Genomic DNA, 14,871 nt, shown 5'->3' on the forward strand with positions numbered 1-14,871 from the left:
TATTGATGAAGGTGCCTCAACCTGCATCATGTCTGTTGCTTGCTGGAAGGCCATTGGTTCTCCTACTTTGAGCCAGTCTCCTACGACCCTGGAAGCCTTCGATGGAAGAGAATCTCGTCCATATGGTATCCTCCAACGATTGCCTATCTCTTTAGAAGGGAAGACCGTAGAGGTGGAGGTCGAAGTTGTTGACGCTAATCTCACTTACAACCTCCTCCTTGGACGGAGCTGGACATACGCCATGCAAGCCGTGGCTTCCTCCTTATTCCGTGTCGTTCGCTTCCCTCATCAGGGAAAGATTGTCACGGTGGACCAACTCTCCTTTTTTTCTTCTTCTTCTAAAGGTAATGTGCCATTCGTGGAGCATACCTCCAAGTCATTAGTGAGTGTGGGTGCCGGATTGTTCAAAGATCCCGCTTTAATGGGAGTCTTTCCCCTCCCACCTCCGAATCTCGCCCCGGTCAACATGATCTCAGTACGTTCTGATCCATGGGTTCTTCCCCCCATGAATCAGGAAGACTCTTGGGGTGATATGATGCCGTTGAGTCCTGCCGAGCTCAACTACATCGAGATTGTCGCTGCATCGGCTCCCCCTCCTGAACCTGCTTTTCCAAGCAGTGTTCCCGATTCATATGATCATTTCCCTTGGTTGGGTGATGAGGCCACTTCGGATCCACTGAAGGAAACATTTCCCTCCGATGAGGCCATCATAGAGACCATGTCTCTCGAAGAGCTCCCTTGGTCAGATCACCACCATCGCTCTTCGTTTCTCCCTCCACATTCGGAAATGGTCGCATGTCCCGAGCGGTTTGCCTCATGTGTCCCATCCCCGCCCCTCCAAACACCTGTTCAGCTGTATCAAGTGTCTTCTGAGGGAAATATGGGCAACATCATGCAAACCCAGCCTATCGACATCTCTGTCAAACCAGGGGTTGTCGAGAACATTTACATTGGAGTCACGTGCACTCCTGAGGAGGTTCAACTCTATACTGCTTTATTTCGCGAATTCCGTGATGTCTTCGCATGGTCCTACGAGGAAATGCCCGGCATCGACCCTAGTATCGTGGTGCACGAAATACCTACATATCCAGATGCTAAGCCTGTTCGTCAACGCTTACGCCCAGTGCACCCTCGAAAGGCTGCACCCATCAAGGCCGAAGTCGAAAATCTTCTTAAAGCTGGTTTCATTTACGCCATTCCCCTTACGGATTGGGTGTCCAACATAGTCCCTGTGAATAAAAAGCAAGGCACTATCCGGGTCTGTGTTGACTACCGCGATATCAATCGTGCCTGTCCGAAAGATAACTTTCCCACGCCCTTCATCGATCAGCTTATTGATGACTGTGCAGGAAGTGAGATTTATTCATTTATGGAAGGCTTCTCTCGCTATAACCAGATCAACATAGCCCCTGCAGACCAGCATAAGACAACTTTCATTTGTCCTTGGGGCACCTTCGCCTATAAGAAGCTCCCTTTCGGTCTCAAAAATTCCGGTGCCACCTTCCAGCGTGCGATATCATACACTTTTCACGATATTCGACACATCGTACAGCCTTACCTGGATGACCTTCCAGTTCATTCGGCTAAGCGTCAGGACCATCCATCTCATCTACGCGAAATTTTTCTCCGCTGTCGACACTACCGTATTCGACTCAATCCGCACAAGTGTGTCTTCTGCGTAGAATCTGGCCGACTGCTCGGGTTCATCGTCTCCCGAGAAGGCATCCGTCTGGATCCCCTCAAAGTCGAGGCCATCTTGAACCTTCCTCCCCCTGCCTCTTTGCAGCAATTGCAGAGCTTGCAGGGCAAAGCTAATTTTCTTAGACGATTCATTCTGAATTATGCCGAGGTGGCTAAGGGTTTTACATGGTTATTAAAGCGAGACACACCCTTTCGTTGGGATGCTATCGCCCAGGAATCTTTCGAGCGACTCAAAGACCTTCTTGTCTCAGCTTCGCTTTTAAGACCTCCGAACTACCACCGTGATTACACTCTCTATCTAGCTGCCGCTGACACCACCATCGGCATGGTTCTAGTGCAGGATGATGATGACGGCACCGAGCACATTATCTATTACCTTAGTCGCAACCTTCTGGATACGGAAACTCGTTACGCATATGTCGAGAAGTTGGCATTGGCAGCTGTCTGCGCCGTCCAACGATTCCGCCATTATATCCTGTTGCGCACAACGACCGTGATTTCTGACTGCAACCCAATGACCTACATTTTGTCGCGTCAACTGCTGGGGGGCAAATACTCGAAGTGGATTGTAATCCTCCAAGAGTTCGACTTGGAATTTACTGCGGCCAAGTCTAAGAAGTCTCTGGTCTTTGCTGAACTGCTCTGTTCCTTGCCATCTCATTCTGCACCATCTCGTTCGGAGGAGCATATCCCGGATGAAACATTATTCCTTATCAGCACCCTCGACCCGTGGTATGGGGACATTATAGTATATTTGCAGACGTCTTCCTTCCGTCCCAATGTATCGAAAGATGCTCGACGGCGGATTCGTCACCAATCTCAACCCTATCGCATTCTTGGCGATACCCTGTACCGCCTCGGCGTTGATTCTGTTCTCCGCCGATGTTTGACTCTCGAGGAGGCTGAGCGGGTGTTGAATGACTGCCACTCTGGTGCTTGTGGCGGCCACATGTCCGGATATGCTACCACCCAGAAAATTCTCCGTGCTGGTTACTTCTGGCCTTCTATCTTCAAAGATTGCATTCTTGCCGTTCGTGCATGCCATGAATGCTAGGTGTACCACCGGAAAATGCGTGCACCTCCTGCACCACTGCACCTTGTTGTTACCGTAGGTCCATTTTCCAAATGGGGCATCGATTATACATCCTGTAACCCTCGTTCGGCCGGGGGGCATGGGTATATCATCGTTGCCGTGGATTATTTCACCAAGTGGGCCGAAGCGATGCCTACACTGAACGAAGACGGTTACACAGCGGCGCAGTTTTTGTTTAATCATGTCATTACTCGTTTCGGAGTCCCTCAGGCGATCGTCACGGATCACAGAAAACATTTCCGTAATCACATGATGACGGAACTAACGACCCAACTAGGCTTGCGTCAAGATAGTTCGACACCGTACTATCCCCAATCCAACGGTCAAGTCGAGGTTGTGAACAAAGTTTTGATCACTATGCTTCAACGCACCGTCAATACGCACAAGTCTAATTGGCATCTGATGCTGTTCCCTGCCTTGTGGGCCTACCGGACCTCTGTGAAGGATGCCACCGGTTTCACTCCTTTTCAGCTTGTTTATGGACTGGAGGCCACCCTTCCCGTTGAGTGTGAGATTCCTTCGTTGAAATTAGCTGTTGAGTTGCTTCCCAACACCACTCTGGTGGAGGAACGACTTCTTTACCTAGAGCGGTTAGACGAGACCCGTCGTTTAGCTTCTCTGGCTATCGAAGCGCAAAAGAAGAGAGTCAAGGCTCACTTCGACCATAATATTCAACCCCATTCCTTCATTGAGGGAGATCTAGTACTGCTCTATGATCAAGCTAAGGATAAGCTGGGGGCAGGAAAACTCGAATCCATGTGGCTAGGTCCCTATATTGTGAAGAGAGTTTTGCAGAAGGGCGCATATGAGCTGATAGATTACGAAGGAAATCCTCTTGACAAGCCCCGCAATGGGCTTTATTTGAAGAAATATTATGCATGATTTCGTGCACCTAGCTTGTACATACGCGTGTTTTAGTGTGTTATGTGTGCATGATTTCACGTTTTGCTTTGGTGTGAAGGCGTGTTTGCCTCTTATTGTGTCTTCTGCTTCTTGTGCAGATGTCTAGTACACCTTATGTTGGTTTCGCTGATGGCGCCTGCCGTAGTACTTGCAATTTGTATTCTGCGGCATGGGCAATCTATGATCCACACGAAGAGTTGTTAGATCTTCAAGGAGTCTGCCTCGGTTGTACCACGAATAATGTTGCCGAATACAGTGCCGTAATTGAGTTACTAGCCGAAGCAGTTGATCTCGGCATTCGTGCAATGATGGTAAACCTGGACTCTCAGCTCGTCGTCCATCAACTCAACGGGCGATATTCCGTCAGAGACCAACGCATTCTAAGGTTGTATCTACGTGTCAGATTGTTAGAAAGAAATTTTGATTATATCACATATCAACATATTCCGAGACGATTAAACACGTTGACTGATGCATTGGCAAATCGTGTGTTAGACAGGCATTTGCGAAATAGATAAACATCATACAAGAAGACATAGAAAGCATAATAAGACCATAGAGTAAAGCATATGTAAATAAAATATTTTTCCAAGCATAGTTTGCATGCGTATCATGTGTGCTTTTAAGCTTGCATTTAAAAAATTAAAATATGTGGGTCGTGTGTTGTGCAACTGATACATTAGATCACATTTGTATTGAGCATTTGCATAACATATAAAAAACATCATCACATGTAACAAGATCCATCCAAAAATCGGTATGTATATATATATATATCGTGTGGCGCACTAAGGCGCTCAAAAATAAGTGTATATGTCAAAAATGAAGCCGATGTCCTCAGTACATCTGAGACACGAGTCTCTCAAAAACAACAGTGGAAATAAATCCTAGGTGACTACTGTGGTAGGTTATGCTCTCTGTAGCATACTACCGCCCGTGCCACCTGCCTCAGAAGGCGGTGCATCCTGGGCTCTACTCCCACTGTGTGAATTTGGGATGCTATGGGGACCTCCTCGATCCCCTGGTAATCTGGGACTCCCTCCAGCAAGCCCTCGAGGTTCTGCAATACGATCTCTGGCGTGTTGACTCCTGGAGGAGCCAGGGCCAAGACTCCGTCACCCTGTGCCTCTCTCCTCGCCTCTGGAGCCAAACCAAGGGGTCTCACTGGTCCTACATCTGCATATCATAGCATTTATCGTCAAGGCATGTACATGAAAAATCAAAAAACATTACAAAACATAAAAATTAAAAAGAGATCAAGTGGCTTACCACCATCGTCCCACTGCTCTCCCGCAGGCAGCGGCATGTCCGGGTCACCTCTGAAATCAATCCCGGCATATGGCCAGTCCTCTACAAAGATCACCTGGCGATCCAGCCACTCTCGAAAATAATGCCCCCATGCCACTGGGCGGCCGCCACCTCCTCGGGGCATGATGTGGCCCCACCGACTGGCCCTCGTCTCTCGGGGACCTCTGGGTGGATCAAGGGCCATGTCCTGCAGCTGTAGCGCTGGCACCCGCTCCATCATGAGTGGGACTAGAATGGACCCGTAACCAAACTGCTTCGACTCCCCGCGTCGGCAGTTGCTCAACTGTCTCTTCATGCTAGTGGTCACAGCTGCCGCCCAGTTGAATATGGTGGGTTGCAGACACTCGAGAGCCAGAAGTAGGTGGGTCTTTGAGGCCTCATGATTGGCCAAAGACCCCGCTGCCCGGGTCACCATGAACAATATGCTCCGTAGGATGATGTCGTCCACTGACGGAATGGACACCTTTCCACTCCGTGTCTTGCGTGCCCGTGGGCACACCCGAGCCATCAGCTGATCCAAGGTCTCACCGCTGGGTCGCTGCCCCTCCAGAATGGGCATCTCACCCCGGCGGGATAATCCAGTCAAGAAATATATATCCGTGGCATCGAACTCAATGTCACGGCCTCGGATCGTGAACTTGTAATCAATTGGGTTCCAGGCCCTGATCAGGAACTCCAAGAGATCAGGCTGCGCCCGTAGACGCGGAGTCAAGAAGAATTTGAGAAATCCGCATGCTCGCATGGCATTGCGGCTCCCAGCATCGGCATACGCGGCAATATCTTCATTATCATGGGCTCTCTCTTGCCATACAAATGCCATTTTGTCCTGCATGGCCATTAAAAAGCATTAGAAGCTTGCCTGCAAAAATTTATACGTTCAAATTTGAAAAAACAATTCTTTGCGGCGTCAGCGCGGCTGTTTTTAAAACAGTCGCGCTGACCATGGCGGACCTGTGCTTTTTCCACTGGGTCAGCGCGGAAGCACACGTGTTTTCCGCGCTGACCCGGAGGTGGCCTGTGTATTAATTTATCGATCAGCGCGGACCCGATAGGGATTTCCGCGCTGACCGAGAGCGCACCAACGCATCAAAAAATCGCCCAAATGGCCAAATTCCACTGTTAAAATGCTGAAAGAAGGAATCAAAATGGAGCGTAGGGAGAGGAGAACATACCTGGAACAAGTTGCAGGAAGAACGGTGCTCGAACGGGATGGAATTTGCTCCGTCAACTTTGCAGCTTCTCAACGTTCTCCACAGCTCAAATGGTAACAATGGTAAAAATAACTCATTTACCCCCCTATTTATGGTAAAAAATCTATATTTGACTATGGTAACTCATAAATGTGGGTTTTTGTTTAATTTTCGCCATATATTGCATGCTTATGTCGCTGTACTATGATTTTCTACATGATGTACTATGTTTTTAACATGTTGAACAGATTTCACGTGGGTAGTATTCTTGTGCAGATTTCTGTCTCGGTGGAATCATAATAGCCTTGTTCACACTTGATCTCGTAATGTCGTCTTCAGGCTCTTTTCCGACATAAATCAAGAAAAGATTGTCGGGTCCCCTCTCGACTCGTTAAAAGGAACGGGGGGCGGTCGCTTTTAAGGCTCTTTTTTCGACCGTTTAACTTAAAAAGATTGCCGGGTGTTTGTCGTTTCGCACTCGCTATTGGCCCCAAAGCGACGTACTTCTGACCGCTTTTTTACTTTTTCGGGTCGAAGTCACTATTTACGAAAAGTACTCCTCGACCGTAATGGTCAGGCGGTTCTTTCGAGTATTGTTTTATACTTTTTCGGGCTCGAGAGACACAGCTTCACGAAAAAGGACCCCCCTAGAGTTTTCTTTTCCGCTGTCTTTTCAGACTCTCTAAACAAGAAAAGACGCCGAGTTTTTCCTTTGTCAGACTCGTTAAAACTTGATGACATCGGGCATTGTCGAAATGACACTCTCCAAGCATATGCTATCCCCGTCAAGCTTGTCATCCAAAAATAACCGGGGTACCTGCCAGAAATGGTGGGGAAAATGGAACTGTAATAATTGTCGTGTCGGCAGTATGTCGCTCTTGAACATGGCACTGGTCTGCATTCGTGTCAGGTGGGGATTTCTCATCTTGTTTCACACTGGCCTCCGTGGGTACGGGTTATGCTATTTGACCTCTCATCTGCTCTTTGCCTCGTAATCATACCCTCTGCTCATTTGATGTCAAATACTGCCAAATCCACTGTCATGCCGCCGATATGTTCAAGAGAAGTTGACCTCTGCAACAGTGCAACCTCTTTTGATGACTCACACAAATCAGTTTTACCTCTATCTCATGTCGATCATGCGGGAAACATTATGGCCCACCTTCGATCAAGGTCACTTCCTGTCGACTTCAACTCATTATCCAGGAAGGTGACTTAGAGACTCCCTTCAGGTGCCTTGGAGCCTGCATGCCTCAATGGCAGGTTCTTCGTGTTCGACGCGAGGTTTTCATCATTGGCCTCCGATCGAATGATTCTGTGGGTGTTCGACACCAGCTCATTGATTCACACGCCACAGATTGTACCTATAGTACCTTGAGGACCATTGTCATTACTGGTGATACCTCTCGCGTCTGTTAACAGTTTTCATCATTGACTGGTAATCAGATGATGTTCATGCATGTTCGACTTCAGCTCATGTATTCACATGCTTGAACTTGTACTTTGTTCGGGTCGGGACGGAGCGCAAGACCCTGGATCTCTGTCTGTTATGGTCCAGGCTGCGATTTTGTGGATGATCATTACATGACTCATTGATGGATGGCTGCACCCATACCTGAGTCCTCATGGATGGTTGCGACCATACCTTATCATTACTATGGTCTCTTTAGCTGGGTGGCTGCGTCCATTCCACAGACCTTCTTAGCATGTCTTTTGGATGGCTGCGCCCATGCCTAGACTGCATGTACTTGATTATCAGAGATATTCAGTCCTTCCTGGTGCTGTTCCAGTTCGGCGAGTTCTTGTAAAGCATTTCACCCCTCCCACTCTCTCGGTCTCCATGCTTTAGGGGGCATCTGTTACACAGTAATTTGTCACTGTCTCCCTGTCAGTCACCCTACTGTGTCAGGAGTTCACAATAATCAAGTTCATGCCCTCTGAACTGGCCAAAAACCCTCTTTTTCCAAAGTTTTCATCATCAGCGCGACTGTTATTAAAATATCCGCGCTGACTGGCGCTTCATAACAGACCGCATGCGCTACCAGTGCGGAAGCACACGACTTTTCTGTGCTGGTCGAATTTCACGCCCAGCGCAGCCTCTGTTTGTATTTAGTCGTGCTGACTTGGCCCTGTCTATTGTTACTTTGCGATGTCAGCGCGCCAGACCAGTTTTGCACCCGCGCTGATCCAGTTTGGGCGAATTTGTTCCAACAGCTAGCCTTCCAGATAACTACAGGCTTGGTTGTTGGCCTTGTGAGTATCGCCTCCCTTCTATGGCATATTTGTTCGACCTTTGAAACCACTTCCCTTGAAGATAAGCTCATCCTTCCACCATTCAAGGAGGCTCCCTCTCCTATTTAAACCTCTACCATTGCCATGAGCAGCTAGTTTTTAGTTTGGATTGTGTGGAGTTTATAGTGCTCAGATTGCTGCTACTATAGGTAGTTGGTGTGATAAGTGTGGAATGGCTAGATAGCTTAGGGAAGGTTGTGTTGTGTTACTTGTGTGAGAGAGAGAGAGCTCTTGTCTTGGGAGATTTATCTCTAAGGGTAAATGCTTAAGAGACTTGCTGACTAGACCCTCTTGAGAAGGATATCGACGTCAGAACATTTGGTTGTACTCTTCTCTGTTATTGATTAATAATAGATGACTACTATTATGGTTCCATTCTCATTTGTCTCTGTAATGGTTAATGTGAATTACAACCTTTCTGACTGATGTATAGTTGCTTTTATTAGATTTCACGCTTGTGTTTGTCTTTCTCTTCGTGTGTGCAGGTATCTATTCACGGAGATTGCGGAGGATCGTGACCGGCTAGAGCGAAGGAGCGGGAGCGACATCTCTTCATCAAACAATAGCGTTGGAATCCAAGTAGGTGTTCTTTACCTACCTTTTAATTGCAATTAGGAACTTGCATAGTAGCATTGACTGATTGTTGCTAGACCCATTCTGGGCTAGTAGGGATCGCCTCTATCCGTAGAGGGGATTTACCTCTCCAACACTTAGCGTTCCTCCAATTAAAAGCATTAAAGGATGGAAGACCACACCAGGTCTCTACACCATAGCAATTCATTGAAACCTTTGCAGAAGCACCAAACAATGATCAGAATTTGCTGTGCGAACTCTATCTTCACAATGAGGCTATGCCTGAAGATAGAAAGATTAATTTACTTCCTGTTTGTGGTGATATTCAAATAAGAGATTTTATTTCATTTTTGGCCAACCAACTCACTTGGCAGAATGATTTCATGTCTGAAAAACACAACGAGGATAATTGTCGTCTCTGGATTCATCCAGAACCATAGAATGCAGCCATCTTCCTCATGGAACATCAACGGAATCTACGAGAGCCAGGCATGGTTGATCACATTAGGAGTCTGCAAGCAGCAGTCTTGGAAGACTGCCAACATTATGTCAAAGCTAAAGGACCTCTGGCCATAAAAGCAAATGAATTATTCTAGGAACACTGTCCCAAAGAAAGAAGGGAATATCATCCCTACAATCCCCTCAATCTGCAGGTAGAAATCTCAGGGATACCTGATTATGTAAAATGCATGAGACAATGTGCTGAACGGTGGATTGGTTACCGTTTTCATTTCCCTCTCTTATGGCTTCCTGGAGAACAATACAAGGCTCAATTTACATTGACTAAAAAGGAAGAATTGGCAGCATGGAAAAGACTTCAGAATGCCCAAGGGTTCAGAGACATGGTTGACAACACTTTCTACACTTACTGTATCAGCAATCTACACTATTCAGCCCAATATTCTGATTCCGATTCAGATTAAATGTTGCATGCGGACATGCAACATTTTCAGTTGGGGGGGATGTTAGGTTCCCATTTTGTCTATTTTTGACTGTATATTTTGCCATTATATTACCCTCTTCAACCCTTAGTTGGAAGCCTTTGCTAGTATTTTGGCTTAATCACTCCAAAAGGTACAGAATAACTTTCCTCATTGCTATATGTTTAATTATTCAACACGTAACCATGCTATCTTTATAATTATTCCCTGAAGTTGATTAAAGTGTTGACTAATTGCTGAAACTGCCTAACTGGCAGGATCACATTTTTCCGTTGCTGAAACAGCGGAAACAGCGCAAATCGTGAAGCTGAAACAACAAGAATAGCATGAACCTCAAGCTGAAACAACACGAATAGCATGTGCACTTTGAGGAATAGTTGAGATTTGCGTAACAAATCTGCATCGGCAAAGGAGTCTGACCGATTACTATATTGGTCGTAATGATCATGATCCTCATGACTGTAACAATATTTTGTTATCAAGAACTGACTTTCTTATTTTTGGTACAAAAGGGTTGAGTCAGAATGTATGAAAATCTTTGTAATAGATGTCTCCTCTATAAAGAGGAGACATCTACATTAGAGGGAGGGGGACAGAAAGGAGGGGAACAACTTGTAACACAGAACTGGTAGTGAAGGGATGAGACTGAATCTCTTTTTGTAATATGGTTTATTGGCAGATGAATACAATTCTGTTCTGAGTATTTTATTTTAATTCCTGTGTTTTGGGGAATCTTGTGAGAAGGACAGGGCCCACCTTCATCACAAGATTCACCCATCTTCTTTCTGTTGTGTGGTGTGTGTGTGATTTATGTTTATATCACAGTTACTACTTCTAAAGATATTTACTTTTGCTGAAACTCTGTTTTCCTTTTTAACTGATTGATGTTGCATATGAGTGCCTCACCAGTGATTAAGATTTACAGAGTGTATTGGTGAACTGGACAACAGAGGCAGGTGCTGAAAGTCCTTACTCTGAGGATAGGGTCCTGATCCTTTGTTGCAGGACATCCATCACTACCTTTTGTAGATTTGTTTCCTTTAAGTTACTTGTTCTTACTTCATTTTCTGCAATAGGCTGTAACTACTGTAACTGTTGTAACACAGAGTAGGGATTTGATAGATAGTAGATTGTTTATACTACAACTTTTAATACCATTGAGATTGAGTACATACAGTACGTAGTCACCTTTGGAATAATCAGACTTTCCCGAGTTGATAATTAATGTGGCACTCGACTGTTTTATTATTAAACAATTAAAGTGACCAACAGACTGCATGGTGGGTAGACAGAGTGAACGGAGGAACGAAGTGGATCGTCGGATTTCACAGATCAACAACAGAGACAACACGACATGGGCTATCAAGAAGGTGAGGTAGAAGATGGTTGCAGGCTGTTGGATCTTCAATGGACGGTGGAGATCTATTGGTGGGAGGAATTGGGCGGAAGCGGGGTAGACGATCATGAGCTATCGGATCGTGGGCGGATAGATCCAACAACAATCGGGCATGAAAGATGCACGGGAGATAACATGCGGGGGAAGGTACAATGGGTGGTAAGCGGTATTCCCCGCACCGCTTATGGGGGAGGGTGGAATTCATACAACAGGGAGGCGTTGCAATGAGCGCACGACGTGTGGCAGACGTGATGGCAGGAAACCACTTTCCCCGTGAGTTAACGCACGGGCAATTCATGGGGTAAGGAGGAGTGACTGTTGTTGGATTGCAGTGACAAACGATCGGACGGTGGGGAAAAAACTGGGTTTAACAAGCGGGAAAAGCAGCGGAGACTGTCAGATCATGATGCAATGATCGAACGGTGCGGGTTTAATCACACGGGTTTCGTATTGTTATGACAAGGAAACGGTGAATTCGAGGATTAGGCGAAGGCGCGGGGTTACATGGGTTTGAAGATTAGCGCCTAGGGGCTAAAAGATCCTAGATTTTCACAGAGTTATAGAGTAAAAATGGAGGTAGCTGGGTTTATAAAATGCGAACGGAGTGAAGGAGTAGGAGAAGAATTACCAATGCACATCCCTTCTGTGCATAAACGACTCGATCAGGCCTGTATTTGATCCTCGAAATGTTGAAATGAATAGTAGAGCTAACACTGGCTCCTTCTAGGGATGATATCCTCCCTGTGAAGTCTCAAGAACCGCATACCAATGCCTTCATGCAAAACAAGCTTAAAAACATTGCCTAGTATCCATTGGGCATGGAGTCAAGTTAAGTCTACACTAAAACCTGTAAAGAAAATGCTTACAATCATTAAGGCCTGAGGACTTTAAACAACATAAATCTTCAAAAACTAGCCATCTGATGGACCATCAAAACTGTTTCTCCTCCTCTCGACCGGTTCGTCATAGATCAACAAAATTGGGTTGATTTGATCCTCTACCTCAAAGAGTTTAGGGCATTTGACCTTATCTAGTAGATATGGATCAAATTTCATCCCCTCTCTGTATGTTCTCATCCTTGGATGTTATTTGTGGGAGCCTTTGTACATCTGTTGAATAACAATGGTTTTTGTGTACTTCTCTGTGTCATTTGTGGCCTGCACAACTAACATGAATGGTGAATCAATGTACTCTTGTGCGGGGAATATAGAGACATTACCTGCTCCTTCATTTTTCTTAGAATAGTCGACATCCAAGGAGGAGTCCCAAAACTATGCACCCTCTTCCTCTATCATCTGGCAAGCTACCCTTTCAAGCTGTGTGGAGGCCACCTAGACAGGCAATAGAATATCAAGACTGAGATGATTAGTATTAGCCTTAGGCATTGAGTTATGGCCTGCCTCAGTGCCTAGTGGGCAACTGTGAGGGATTTTCACTTGAGTAGACAGAGGGACAAAAAATGATGGGGAGATTTCTTCTCCCTTATTGATCACTGGGCAAGGGATAAAAGCAGGTTGGTCAAGTTGCAGATCTGCATAGTCATTAGAAGCTGGGTTGGCTCTAGGCTATTCAAGTATGATGGGACCCGCTGCTGATTGCCCCTGCTGATAAGATTGTTGTTCTGCAGCTACAACAAACTCATGAGCAGTGCATATGGATAATGCTTTTTCATAAGCAGCCCTTGTTAAGAAAGGGGCACTGCCCTTATCCTCCAAACCATGGACCCCCTCCTTTTCTTCATATTTCTCTTCTTCCATGACTATATTATGAAAAAGGGTCTTCACCCTTTGACCTTCATTTGCATCTTTGCTTCTCTGCAAAATCTGCAACTGTTCCTTTGCTCCTCTATATGGATTTAGATTTGGTAGAGAAAAGGTACCAAAAGCTCCTGCTTCCTCAAAATACTGCTCAACTTCTAGTCTGGAAACTTCAGAGGCTAATAACTCTATCATCCTAGCTAATTTATTGATCTTAGGATCTGAGGATGATGAGAGTTCTCCTCCCTATCTTCTCCTTTCAGCATCACCTTCGAGTCTTTCTACAACAATGATGTTTTCTTCTACTTCAAAGGCTGCATTTTTCATATTAGCCAAAGAATCACATATTCTTTCTCTTAACAATAGGTAAAACTGAGAATCGAAGGCATTAGCATAAGTGAGCATAGCAGAAGTAGGGATGGGTTTCACTTCAGCTGGCATTTGTTGTACATATGATTGAATCTGTTGTTGAAATCAGACAGAAGCTCACCATATTCTCTCTGCAAGTTCCCAAACTCAGTATGATAAAAGAGAAGATCTTTATTATCCCCCCAATGCTTTAAAAACACATCATCTAAGGCCTCAATGTCTGCAATAGACCTAGGGGGTAATTCTCTAAACCATTTTCTAGCCTCCCCATCTAGGCTTTGGACAAAAACCCTCATCCACACATCCTCTTCATTGATATCTAGATTATCATCATAGCTATAAAAGGACTCTAGATGCTCTTCAGCTGTTACTCCTTCTGCACCAGTAAACTTAGGCATATATTCTTGATAATCTCCTGCAGGCATGGCATTCAAAGGGACAGGCAAGACCAAGGGTCCATACCTAGTAGCAACGATTCTTTCTATCTTTGTGAGGGATTGCTAGCTTGCCATGACTGTAGTATATGAAAGGATACTAGTAGACTGAGAAGTATGGATCAATGCAAAGGATGACAAAGACAGAGGAATATGATGGACAGCATGGATGCTTTCTATAGACTGAGATCCGAAAGGGAAATGAATGAACAAGGAGCTTTATGAATCTCTAAAGGTGACTTCTTCACTAGCAGAGATACAATGGATTTTTAAGGCTTAAATGATCCCAATGCTCCTTTCTGCAAAGTTTTCTTCTGCTTAATGATCTTCTCAGGATCAAGCACTAGTCATCTGGTGATTTCTGAAGATTTCTCTGAGAGTGTCTCACAAACTGAGCTAGAACTGTAATGTGGAGTTGCCAAAGGTTGGTATTCCTCCAATGGAGTCACTAGATAGATGATTACAACCAGAAATGTGTCCAGGCCTTGTCTATCATCAAAACCTGGAACTGTGTCATTCTCCCAGGGAAGCTGAGCTTCAATCTCCTCTCCCCGGCAACAGCGCCAATTAATGTTATCACCCCAAGAAACTCTCCTAGGTTGTATCTCAGAGATGCTCGGGAACGTTACAAACTCAACAAAATGTTGGAAATGGATGAATGGAAGGAATGATGCATATTCAAGTCAGATAACCACTTCTACTATGCTTAACCCCAGACATGGGTGAACACCCCCAGACTACAAGGCTTTCGACCACCAATTACTCACAGTTTGAGGATTAGGTGAACATGGAGAATATTGATCACACCAACAGATGCAGAAGACCATGTGATGGCCGGCTGCAACCAGTAAAGAGGTCTGCAAATCTATTTCCTAATGCACAGATAGGATGACAGCTCTCTGCCACTAAGATAA

The sequence above is a fragment of the Pinus tabuliformis genome, chromosome 9 (assembly GCF_031772625.1).
Source record: "Pinus tabuliformis cultivar Carrire ecotype Pingquan chromosome 9, CPIR1, whole genome shotgun sequence".
Lineage (NCBI taxonomy): Eukaryota > Viridiplantae > Streptophyta > Pinopsida > Pinales > Pinaceae > Pinus > Pinus tabuliformis.